This window comes from Physella acuta, unplaced genomic scaffold, assembly GCF_028476545.2.
Source record: "Physella acuta isolate Inbredline_101_S28 unplaced genomic scaffold, ASM2847654v3 ptg000580l, whole genome shotgun sequence".
NCBI classification, from domain to species: Eukaryota; Metazoa; Mollusca; class Gastropoda; family Physidae; genus Physella; species Physella acuta.
Genome location: NW_026732099.1, coordinates 147,479 through 161,515, shown reverse-complemented (window position 1 = coordinate 161,515; position 14,037 = coordinate 147,479).

Genomic DNA, 14,037 nt, shown 5'->3' with positions numbered 1-14,037 from the left:
TTGTAACCATAATATACCTAACATTGTTTTGGTTAAAATTATATAAAAATTAATTAGCTTAAGAATAAATTAGAAAACAATTATTAGACATTTCGTTAAGATCTATCAAATATTTATTTTTTTAATTTTCAAATTTAATATTATATTGTTGGATTTGACACATTCCAAAATTTCTTACGTTCATCATAATGCTACTGTTTAAGTTCAACTGTAAATGATAATATTAAACAATTTTTAAAGACTTTTAAAAGTTGTCCTTGTAACCATAATATACCTAACATTGTTTTGGTTAAAATTATATAAAAATTAATTAGCTTCAAGAATAACATTATGAGGGGAGGCTTTGGTCAAATGGTAGAGCCACGACTGCTGACCCGAAAGTCTCGATTTCAAAACCTAAGTTTGGATCTTACATAGATCATCTATCTCTAATGGAAATGCTACCAGACTCACGTTTGGGGGGAATGAAGGCTGTTGAACATATTAGTGACCACACCATCCCTTCAAATGCCGTGGTCACAGGAACAGGTGAGCAGACGAATGTTTATTTTTTTTAATTCTTACTAGTTGTGTTTTTTTTCAATTTACTGGAAACAAAAAGAAACTAACTTGTTTTCTAAAATAAAAGTTTTTATAAATTTCTTGCACATTTTAGTGATTAATCTTATTACTAAGGAACTCAGTTTATTTTTTGTTTGTTTTTATTAACAGATCATTTAAAGATTTGCATTATAAAAGATTTTGTATTATATATCTTCAATTTTTTCTCCATGAAGTATGTATGTCCAGCCGCCTTTACTTTCCCTTACGAGAGTCAGCCGTCAGAGATGGGTGGACTCAGACTTAACACTGGATTCGAACTCGAGACGTTTGGGTTAGCTGTCTACCATTCCAACATGCCGCCCCCCTATAGTCATGTTTTCTCTGCTTTTGATTATGAATTTATAATCTTAAAATTAATTTAATTGACTAATCTATCTATCTATATATATAAAAAGCAATGTATGTCTGTGTGTCTGTCCTTTATGCATTACTACACCTCTCATCACATCGCCGTGAAACTTTGGGAAGTTGTTGAAATTATTCCTGGGGAGGTTTCTGCGAAAAAAAAAATTTCAAATTCGCAGGGGTGGCGCCCCGGCAGGGCGCGATTTGTTTTTCTCAATATACGGTATATAAAAATAAAAGTCTATTTTGATTTCACACTGTTCATCCGATAGCCATGAGACTTTGGGGAGTTCATTATACCACTCTAGGGAAGGGTTCTGTAAAAAAATAATTTTTAATTTCGTAAGGGCGGCGCCACGGGAGGGTCCGATTTTTCTCTATTTACGGTATATAAAAATAATAAAAGTGAATTGCAGTGACACAGTTTATCCGATAGACATGAGACTTTGGGGACTTCATTATAAAACTCTAGGGAAGGGTTCTGTAAAACATCATTTTTAATTTTGCAAGGGCGGCGCCACGGGAGGGTGAGATTTTTCTCTATATACGGTTTATAAAAATAAGTCGATTTTTGTGTGACACCGTTATCCGATAGCCATGAGACTTTGGGGGAGTTGATTAGAACAATTCAGGGAAGGGTTCTGTAAAAAAAAAAACCTTTATTAATTTCGCAAGGGCGGCGCCACGGGCGGCTGCGATTTTTCTCTATATGCGGTTTATAAAATTTCGTTTTCACACCGTTCATCCGTGTACCATGAAACTTTGGGGAGATGATTAGATCACTCAATGGTAGGGCTCTGCAAAAAATATTGTTTAATATTGCAAGGGCGGCACACCACCGGGGGGGGGGGGCGATTTTTTTTCTCTATACACGGTATATAAAAAATAAAACTCTGATGCGGTTCATCTGAGTGCCATGAAACTTTAGGGAGTAGATGAGAATACTCCCGAGAATATTTCTGCGAAAAAGAAAACTAAAGTTTCTTACGGGCGGCGCCATATAGGGTACAACTTTTGTCAATACACGGTTTGGCGCCCAGAGTTTTAGAGCGCCTAAGTTGGCACTTGGCATCCGTTAATCGAGCGTCCTGCATAGCGAGTAAGGGGTACTACTATATTCAGCGGTAAAACTACAACAGGCTTCTAAAAATAACTTTGTAACGCGAGGAAATCCTTCTGTACAGTTTCGTCCCCTTGCGAAAGATGAAAAAATAACTTTTTGAATATGAGGAGCCTACTGTAGAGTTTCGTCACTTTGCGAATGATGCAATAAGCACCTATTATTAGACAATCCAGTTAGAAATTGAGATCGAGCATCTAATAATAGACCATTAGTAACGCTAGCATATTGCATCAGTCACACTGATGTTTAAAACACGTCAAATACTTTTTTTACGTGTTAAAGAAAAAAATCCTGTTCATTTGTGTCACTTTAGCAAATGACAAAATCTGCATCATTATTAACAGGATGCTATTTGGCACGATGGCGCCTGTTACTTTTAAGGAGCCAGGGGTCGTACGCTGCGTCTACACGGCAGTGTAATCGGAGGGTGGGGGCCCTGAGAGCGCCCCTGTACGTCTCTGACACATGGGCGGTCACAGAAGTGTGTTCTAACATTATTTCGGTGAGTGATTAATGTACACTCAATGTTTACATGCGGTAGTGTAGGTAAACCCGTGTCCCGATATTTTTTATTTAAGCGCAGGCATTATTTACATTTAAATAACTCACTTTTAGAAAAGACGGTCACGCGTCTAAATACATGTGATTGGTAACGCTTTGGTGAAATCCTTCTAATACATTTCGCCAAACTTACTTCTATCCCCGCGGCAACGCGCGGGGGACGGGTACGCTAGTTTAATATAAAATTAGATTAAAGATAAGATAGGCTTAAGATGCCTTCAGCGACAAAGCTATATGAAATGTTTGAACGAAATTTTAGTAATAGAAATGGGTCAAAATTAAGTTACAAGATTAGTAACAAAAAGGGACAGAAAGACACTATGGGCCAAATACACCTAAAGCTTATAAAATAGATATATTGTTAATCAGATTTAGCACATGTTTATATTACCAAGTTAAAGAAAACATTTAAAAATAAAATAATTGGGTATTGAAAATTCTTCAAAGAAAAATGTACAAGAAATGAAATATAATAGTATTATAATGTCAGTTTTTTTGTGGGTATGTTACAAATTCAAATAAATATTAATTAGTTTAAATATACACATTATCACTAATTTTAAATTTATATATATATCTTTAAAATGTGCTATATAAATCAAAGATAAAAATATACTGTAAAATATTCCAATTAGTTACTTACTCCAAGGCTTCTTGCAAAAATCACTAAATAAATGCTTTAAGTTTTTTACTTCCTTAACACCTAACACTTTGTAGCACTGTTTTGTCGACCTGCTGCCACTAGAGTTAGTTTTTTAGTAGGTGGAGTAGAGTGAATGTTGCTATGCAAAACGTGTAATAATATACTGAAGTGTTTACTAATCAATTGATTGCTCCGCCGGAAGTTAAAGCAGTGCTTCACAGAAACATCTGGAACAAGATGATGGCTAAATACAGTCTCGAAGAAAAGGAAAATAACAAACACGAACTTGAACACTTTCTACACTTGAAGTGCAGTCGAAACGTAGGTGCAGACATGTAACGAGCACTTGTGCTTGTAAATATAGGATAATAGGTGGCACTGAGTACTTTATATGTGAATGTTCTTCTTAGATTATATGTTTATTGATTGAATGTTGTTTCCCTGAGGCTCATGCGTTTTGGAAGCTTAGATTGAAATGAGTAATCAGGGGCCAAACTTTGAAAGCTCTATCAAACTCTGGTGGATCTTTTCTAGGATGTTTCTCGTCATTGCTTAAAAAGTGTAGATCATTCTATTAAAGACAACATCTGTATTTAAAAAATCACATTAGAAACACGTAAATTTGGTTCAAAGTTGAATCACTAAACAAACATTTTTTTTTACAAAGCGTTATTTACTCTAATTCATGTGACTGATATTGGAATTGTATGTAATTGCGTTTTTTTCTATTTCAGTTAACCATTAAATTATTAAAGGAAAGCAGTTTCTATTAGTTCAAAATATTTCAAAGTACAAACATTTAGATTTTTACACTAATGCAAATCTGCACTTTTAGTTTTTGTAAAGTTATATTGAAAGAAACCACTGGAATTTTATAAATTAAAACAACTTTTTGAATATTATATATATAGTATTATTATTATTAAAGCTAGCGTTTTAGAAACGAATACAACCTGAGAGGTTTGAATAAACTGGATAACTAATTGGTCATAATTAGGAGTGTGTGTCTCTGAGTTTATGTGTGAATGGGTGTTACCATATTTGTATGTGAATAAGAGTGTATATTTGTATTTGCAAAAGAAAGATATTTTGTAGGAGTGACATTTGGTACGTGAACTGTTATTATAAATCGTAATGGCATCAACGAATACAACAGGATAGACATTAGGTAAACTCCCCTTGTGTTAGTCATAAAAAAAAGTCTTTGTTATCCTCAGTCATAACAAAAGAAAGATATTCAGTCAATAAAAATTATCCCAACTATGATTCCAATGTTGTTTAAATAAAATGGCGTCGCAAATTGACATGATAATTAATACAATTATTTAACTTCAACGTCATGAAATAAACACTGAGATATGATTTTAACAATTATATTATTAAAATCAGACATAAATATACTAATTTTTATCTATTAGAAATAATAGCATCTAAATTGTTATCTATAGAAACAAGTAATGCTTACTTAATATCATAGTAAAGGTTTTCAATAAATGGGGTTTTAATTAATATTTGAAGCTAAGAAAACACAGTAGAACAGCTTTGATATTAATGTATGGAGTTTTAAATTTATTTCAGCGATTTCATCTCTAACCCAGTTCTAAGATTTTTTTGTTTTTTGTTGAGTAAATTATAGTGAGCTCGTTCTTGCTTTGAGAAATTTGTCAATAAACTAAACATTTCTACTGAATGTAACAATATTTTCTTTCAGTGTTTTTTGTGCAGACGTGGGAAGAATAATGTGTGTGGGAAAACCATGTGATGTTTTATTTTCTTCACCAGTCAATATACCTTTCTGGAAAAATCATTTAATCTAATTAAATTTTTTTTTTACATGTTTAAACAATTATCTGTATGACTGGCTGATAAAACGACTTGTGTCAGACTTTTTCCTTTGATTTGTTTTCAATCTTAAAAGTATCAAGATAAACCTAACAATTCTACGCCAGACATTTATTTTATTTTTAAATTCGCGCATTTTAAATTTTAGTTCAGACGATGAATTACTTAAATAATATATCTAAAACAGAATTTAACTTTCAAAGAATTCCTATGGTGAGTGAAGATTTGAGACGAGTATTTTTATCTATCAATATTGGTGTCCTTTGTGTAGGCATATCAGCTTTCGGGATAGTAACGAATGGCATCAACATTATATTGTTCTGTAAACAAGGCTTCCAGAAGAGAATAAACATCAGTTTGTTAGGCCTAGCCATAGCAGACACTTTAGCACTATTCACTCTGCTGCTGCCTGGGATATTCAATAATCCTTTGTACAAGCCTTTCGACCAAAGTTTCGTGATGAGCGAGATCTATTATCTGGTTGGTGGAGTGACCCACGTGATTACCGCAAGGATGACGGGTTGGGTGACTGCCTTCATCACTTTTGAACGTTGTCTTTGTATAGCTTTGCCGCTAAAAGTTAAAACGATTCTCACTAACAGAAGAGTTACAATGTGTATTATTGCTATTTTTGTTTGCCAAATGGCCACATCCGCTCCTGTGTTCTATTCTAACCAACTCCTTTGGAAATTCCATCCGTCTAAAAATAGAACAATACTCAGTCTGGTGTTTACAAGTGATCGAGAAATAATCGATTCCGTAGTTTTTATCTTGGGAAGTGTCTTTCCTGCCATGACTTCGTTCATGATCGTCGTAGTGTGTACGATTATTCTGGTAATCGAGCTCAGAAAATCTTCAAACTGGCGACACGACAACAATTTAAAAGAGAAAACATTGAAAGATTTGAAGAAGAAAAACAAAGTAATAAAGATGGTGACAACTATCTCAACCATTTACATCATCACTTTTGCACCATCGGTTGCGTTCATAATCTGGACGTTAGAAGACCCAGAATTTAACATCACCGGATTTAACGTTGATGTTTATAGAGTTGTCTATTCGTTTTCTTTTCTGCTAGAGGCTTGCAACTCCAGTGGTGGAATATTTGTTTACTACAACATGAGCTCAAAGTACAGATCAACTGCCCGTGGTCTTACAAGAGCGATGCTGGCAGTCATTAGGAAAGGGAAATAATTCAATCAATGTAACAATAGATTTTAAAACATTGTTGGATGACAAACTTTTGAAGTTCTAGACGTATCTCAAATATTTTTTTCAGCGGAATTAAACTTTTAAAACTTGTGTATTGAACCCTGTGTTTTTTTTTTGTCCGAGAATTGGTCTTACGTCTTTAAATCGTTATATAGTATTTACAAGTTGTTTTGACGACACCATTTGCCTTTTTGTTTGAGTGTGTTTTAGACAAATATTGTAATTAAATTGTTGATCTAATCTGATGCTGCGACTCTATGTTTTCAAGCTTTACAGAGAGATACACCTCTAATAAAAAAAACGAATATTTTAAATCTTCTTAAATATTAAGGTGGTATCTAAAATGAAATTTATATATGAAATTTTAATTTATCACAATAGTTCAATATTTTTAATCTAATTAAATATTAAAGTGGTATCTAAAATGGAATTTTACTTATCAGATTAGTTACATATATTTGGGGGTCGGCGTAGTTGAGTCGATAAAGCTCATGGTTGCTAAACCGAAAAATCTCAAGTTCGAACCCTCGGGCAGATGAAGCTCGTTAGCTGGGGAAAGCCATTCTTCTAAGAGAGACAACTCCAAAATCAAACAACTGCTGCCTTGTAGATTATTCTTGGTTGGACTAAGGCCATGGAAGCAAATCCAAAATAAAAGCAGGCTGAAATTTGAGTCAATGGCCTCAATGGCGCATAACCAGTTGACACGTATCCTTAATTGTAATGGAGGCGTGGTCGAGTTGGCAAATGTTCATGGTTGATAAATTCGAAAAAAAAAGTCTCGAGTTCAAACCCTCTGGCAGATCCCTTCCTACACTAAAAATTAAGAATGAAGAAGAAGAAGCTCAATATTTTAAATCTAATTAAATATTAAAGTGGTATCTAAAATAGAATTTTAATTTATCGCATTAGTTCAATAGAAAAACGGTACATAAATAGACAACAGCGATTAACCCATTTATGGATAGGTACATAAATGATAGTTACAACAAGCCGTGAGAGTCAACAAGCGACATATAACACTCACTTATCTGCTATCCACAAAAAGGTCAACCCCTATCCCTCTCCTACTACTAATACTTCAAAAGATGGAGGATTCAATGCCTTTGAAGACTTATTATTTCAAAAAGTTTTAAACTAAAAGCTCATCGCATTGAGTGAAACTAAAAGCTCATAACACTGAGAAAAAGTGCTATAGTATTCAACTTAAATTCCAAAATCTCATTATAACGATCTACAGTATAAAACACGGACGCATTTGCTAAAATTAGTAAAAAAATACAGCTATTAATTGCGTTATCATTTAGTTGAATTATTGTGCATCTAAAATGTTTGTTCTGCTTCTGGTTACTGCCTGGTTGAAGTTATATTTTTACGATCACGTGAGTCACACAGCCTATCAGATATTTCATTATATTGATTAAACTATAGTAGTCAAATCGCATAGGTGAATATTGCTATTAATATTTTTTTTTAAAGAACCGTGATTACGAATGAAACCGATTGATCTTCTCTTTAAAAAAGTGTTTAAACATTTTCTTCTTATGTACAATGAAAATATGTTTGATACGAAATTAATGTAAATGTTAAGTTTTCAAATTCTATATTTTAAATATGTGGTGAAAATATGTATCCATACTTTAGCATTGTACATAGACATGAGCTTAGTTAGTTATTTTAATCTATATATATATATATATAATTCTCTTCTGGGAGACGTTAGAAAACAAGCTGCAAGCGCGCCTTGCAGTCCCCTCTCTTCGTCTCTATCGCTACCACCCCCCACCCCCCTCACATGGTCTGGTGAGCTGTGGTTCACACTAAATGTTTACATTTTACAATCGTAGAGCCGGGTTTGGTGACGGCTATTAGGGGCAGATAATTTAGTTTGAAACTATTTTAAACTTAGAGGAGGTATCTAAGAGGAGGCTGCTTTCACGGGGGGGGGGGGTGGGGGAGGGGGGTTTAGTGTTTTAAAGCAAATATTTTTAGTGGCAGCATTGGTACTGTCGAATTCACAAATTATGAATTACTGAAAAGTAGAAAAAAATAAACCGGTAGTGATCTCCCCTAAACTTTCTCGAATATTCTTATATAAAACAACAGGGGATGGTAACTGGGGATATAGTTATGATTTTTAATCCATTTTAAATACTTAAACTTTTAAAAATAGAATAGAATCTCATAAAAAAAACATTGCGCACCAAGCAAACGCCGAATAAAAACGCGTATAATAGTGCGCAATATTATTAGTACTTTAAAAATTTACATTAGTTTTTTGAGAAATCGGAAGTAGCGTAAATTACTACTTCCAGTCAACGGAAATTACTCAAAATTTCACAGAAGGTAGAGAATTAGATCTTTTACTTACATGTGAAATTTCATTTATCTATCTGAAATAGTACTCAAGTTATAGGCTTTTGAAAAATTCAAAGTAGGAAAAGTACCACTTCCGGTTATCGGAAATCGCTCAAAAGTTGATACGGATCTACGATTTTGATAAAATACTTATATATGAAATTTCATCAACCTAGCTGTAACGGTACTCAAGTTATCGTGTTTACACACGGACAGACAGACACACAGACACACACAGACACACAGACATACGGACAAGATTGCAAAATTATGTTTTTCCGTATCAGTGAGGTGTAAAACGTCGAGATTTGTAAAAATCTCGATTTTTTTTTTGCACGATTACAATACTTTCTCTATACTACGTATATACGAGAAAGTAACAACTAAATAGCGGCGTATGATACACCGCGGGTCGGCTTGTATTTATTAAAAAGATACCAAAGTATGCTTGAATAATAAACCGGGAGTGATCTCCCCTAAACTTTCTCGAATATTCTTATATAAAATAACAGGGGATGGGAACTCGGGCTATAGACATGATTTTTAATCCATTTTAAATACTTAAAGTTTTAAAAATAGAATAAAATATCGTAGACAAATTAATTGCACACCAAGTGAACGCCTAATAAAAAAGCGCATAATAGTGCGCAATATTATTAGTACTTTTAAAATTTACATTAGTTTTTTGAGAAATCGGAAGTAGCGTAAATTACTACTTCCAGTCAACGGAAATTACTCAAAATTTTAAAGAAGGTAGAGAATTAGATCTTTTACTTACATGTGAAATTTCATTTATCTATCTGAAATAGTAATCAAGTTATAGGCTTTTGAAAAATTCAAAGTAGGAAAAGTACCACTTCCGGTTATCGGAAATCGCTCAAAAGTTGATACGGATCTACGATTTTGATAAAATACTTATATATGAAATTTCATCAACCTAGCTGTAACGGTACTCAAGTTATCGTGTTTACACACGGACACACAGACACACAGACACACAGACACACACAGACACACAGACATACGGACAAGATTGCAAAATTATGTTTTTCCGTATCAGTGAGGTGTAAAACGTCGAGATCTGTAAAAATCTCGATTTTTTTTTTTTTGCACGATTACAATACTTTCTCTATACTTCGTATATACGAGAAAGTAAAAAGAACGTTTAGTTTATATTTTTCAAACCTGTTTAGCCTAAATTTCTGAAGTTGCAGAAACTTTAAAATGTGTTTCAAAATGGGTGTGACGGATGTAATAACCCTTATAATAGATTTAATACAATAATATAAAATATGTATACAACGATTTTCAAATCATGCAAGGAATACAAAAAATGAACATTTTTAAAATAATTTTTATGTAAGAAATGTGGTATTAATTTTTCTTTGTTATACATCTGGCTTAAAAAAATATAAAAGTAAATGGGTATTTCGGAATGGATTGATTTTGAAAACGTGCGTCTATGTTCTAATATTCTAAACGAGAAAAATGGCCCGTTGAGGAAGGGTACAACGGGCGCTAGGCTGATAGTGCTGTCTCTTTTCTCTAAACTAAAACCACCCCACCCCCCCACCACCCCCACACACACCATCCCCCCACACACACACCACCACCCCCCCCCCCCCACCACCCAAAAAAAAACATGTCTACCGTCCCATTCAACGAAATATAATTATATACTTTTTCCAGTGTCCGCCACCTCCCCGTAAATTCTACCCCCGCCCCCGAAAATTTCAAGTACCCCCACCCCTCTCCGGGGAGGAAAAAGTCTGAAAGAAACACTGGTGTCGCGCTTAGCCACTACCCGAAGAATTGCATTAAAGAAATTGCAAGAAACCCACTTTTTAGATTAGACACATTAATTAGGCGGTAATTTTATTATAGAGTATCGATGAAGAAATTTCTTTTGAGTTAGGGAGGGGGGGGGGGGGGTCAGACGTTCTTACGCGGGGGTGGGGCTTCGCCCCTACCCGAAGAATTGTATGAAAGAAACTCTTCACGCAAACCACTTAGATTAGACAAAATTGCCTTTTTATTCAATGTTTACTCGAGAATCAATGACGTCATATTACTGTGTGCACTCTCCGGCTTGAGATTATTTTCTACTATACGACGTCATACTTCGTTTTTCGAATTACTGTGCATGTTTTTAATTTCCTTGTGTTTTCTCTAGAGCGTTCTTGTCAGATACATAGATAGATACACAGACAGCGAAACTATTAGTATTAATTTGATATTTGTTTCTTATCTTTGTATTGTATTTTAGCTCACACAATATTTGTGGACTTGTTTATTTTTGTTTTTTAATAGTGTTATTGACAAACTGTTTTCCTTCCCCTTGATTTTTTTCATCACTATTGTTATATAAGTTGATAAAACTAGCTACGCGTTTAGCTATTTTGTTTAATATTGATTACGAGAAAAATGGCCCGTTGAGGAAGGATACAACGGGCGCTAGGTTGATAGTGCTGTCTCTTTTCTCTAAACTAAAACCAAAACCAAAATCACCACCTTCATTCAATTTAACCGGAAACGAAAAATGACATTGAAAATGGATTGATTTTTATCCAGAATCGGTACTTTAATTTATACAAAATATAGTCATAGGCATATCCCTAAACCATGCACCTAATCTCATTCATGACAAAAGTCGCATTTAGAGTTTCTTTCAGGCAACTCTACTTGGGAGGAGGGGGCTCCGCCCCCCCCCCCCACACACACACCCCAAAACATGTCTACCGTCCCATTCAACGAAATATAATTATATACTTTTTCCAGTGTCCGCCCCCTCCCAGAAAATTCTACCCCCGCCCCCGAAAATTTCAAGTACCCCCCACCCCTCTCCGGGGAGCAAAAAGTCTGAAAGAAACACTGGTCGCATTTGTAGATCATACAAACTAAAGGAAGAATCTGGGCGGGGCTTCGCCCCTACCGGAAGAGAGGAAAAAGTCTGAAAGAAACACTGGTGTCGCGCTTAGCCACTACCCGAAGAATTGCATTAAAGAAATTGCAAGAAAACCACTTTTTAGATTAGACACATTAATTAGGCGGTAATTTTATTATAGCGTATCGATGAAGAAATTTCTTTTGAGTTGGGGAGGGGGGGGGGCTCAGACGTTCTTAAGCGGGGAGGGGGCTTCGCCCCTACCCGAAGAATTGTATGCAAGAAACTCTTCACGCAAACCATTTAGATTAGACAAAATTGCCTTTTTATTCAATGTTTACTCGAGAATCAATGACGTCATATTACTGTGTGCACTCTCCGGCTTGAGATTATTTTCTACTCTATGCTAAATGTGACGACGTCATATTTCGTTTTTCGAATTACTATGCATGTTTATAATTTGCTTGTGTTTTCTCTAGAGCGTTCTTGTCAGATAGATACATAGATACACAGATAGATACATAGACAGCGAAACTATTAGTATTAACGAGAAAAATGGCCCGTTGAGGAAGGATACAACGGGCGCTAGGTTGATAGTGCTGTCTCTTTTCTCTAAACTAAAACCAAAACCAAAATCACCACCTTCATTCAATTTAACCGGAAACGAAAAATGACATTGAAAACGGATTTTTATCCAGAATCGGTGTTTTAATTTATACAAAATATAGTCATAGGCATATCCCTTAACTATGCACCTAATCTCATTCATGACAAAAGTCGCATTTAGAGTTTCTTTCAGGCAACTCTACTTGGGAGGAGGGGGCTTCGCCCCCCCCCTCCCCCCTCCCCCCTCCCCCCTACACACACACTCCAAAACATGTCTACCGTCCCATTCAACTAAATATAATTATATACTTTTTCCAGTGTCCACCCCCTCCCAGAAAATTCTACCCCCGCCCCCAAAAATTTCAAGTACCCCACCCCTCTCCGGGGAGGAAAAAGTCTGAAAGAAACACTGGTCGCATTTGTAGATCATACAAACTAAAGGACGAAACTGTGCGGGGCTTCGCCCCTACCGGAAGAGATGCTTGAAAAAAAAAACTGCACGCTAAACACTTTTTAGATTAGAAAAAGTTCCCCCCTCCGGGGAGGAAAAAGTCTGAAAGAAACACTGGTGTCGCGCTTAGCCACTACCCGAAGAATTGCATTAAAGAAATTGCAAGAAAACCACTTTTTAGATTAGACACATTAATTAGGCGGTAATTTTATTATAGAGTATCGATGAAGAAATTTCTTTTGAGTTGGGGAGGGGGGGGGGGGGGGGCTCAGACGTTCTTACGCGGGGTGGGGCTTCGCCCCTACCCGAAGAATTGTATGAAAGAAACTCTACACGCAAACCACTTAGATTAGACAAAATTTCCTTTTTGTTCAATGTTTACTCGAGAATCAATGACGTCATATTACTGTGTGCATTCTCCGGCTTGATATTATTTTCTACTCTATGCTCAATACGACGTCATATTTCGTTTCCGTCTGACTGTGCATGTTTTTAAATTGCTTGTGTTTTCTCTATAGCGTTCTTGTCAGATACATAGATACACAGATAGATAGATAGATACACAGACAGCGAAACTATTATTATAGACGAGAAAAATGGCCCGTTGAGGAAGGATACAACGGGCGCTAGGCTGATAGTGCTGTCTCTTTTCTCTAAACTAAAACCACCCCACCCCCCCCCCCCCCACACACACACACACCACCCCCCCCACCCCCACCCCCAAAAAAAACATGTCTACCGTCCCATTCAACGAAATATAATTATATACTTTTTCCAGTGCCCGCCCCCTCCCCGAAAATTCTACCCCCGCCACCGAAAATTTCAAGTACCCCCACCCCTCTCCGGGGAGGAAAAAGTCTAAACTAAAACCACCCCACCCCCCACACACACCATCCCCCCACCCCCCACACACACCACCCCCCCCCCCACCCCCCCCCCCCCCAAAAAAAAACATGTCTACCGTCCCATTCAACGTAATATAATTATATACTTTTTCCAGTGCCCGCCCCCTCTCCGAAAATTCTACCCCCGCCACCGAAAATTTCAAGTACCCCCACCCCTCTCCGGGGAGGAAAAAGTCTAAACTAAAACCACCCCACACCCCAACCCCCCACCCCCCCACACACCACCCCCCCCCCCCCCCCACACACACACCACCCCCCCACCCCCCCCCCCCCCCAAAAAAAAACATGTCTACCGTCCCATTCAACGAAATATAATTATATACTTTTTCCAGTGACCGCCCCCTCCCCGAAAATTCTACCCCCGCCACCGAAAATTTCAAGTACCCCCACCCCTCTCCGGGGAGGAAAAAGTCTAAATTAAAACCACCCCCCCCCCACACCCCCCCCCACCTCCACCCCCCCCACCCCCATCCCCCCCCCCCCACCCCCACCCCCCCCCCCCCT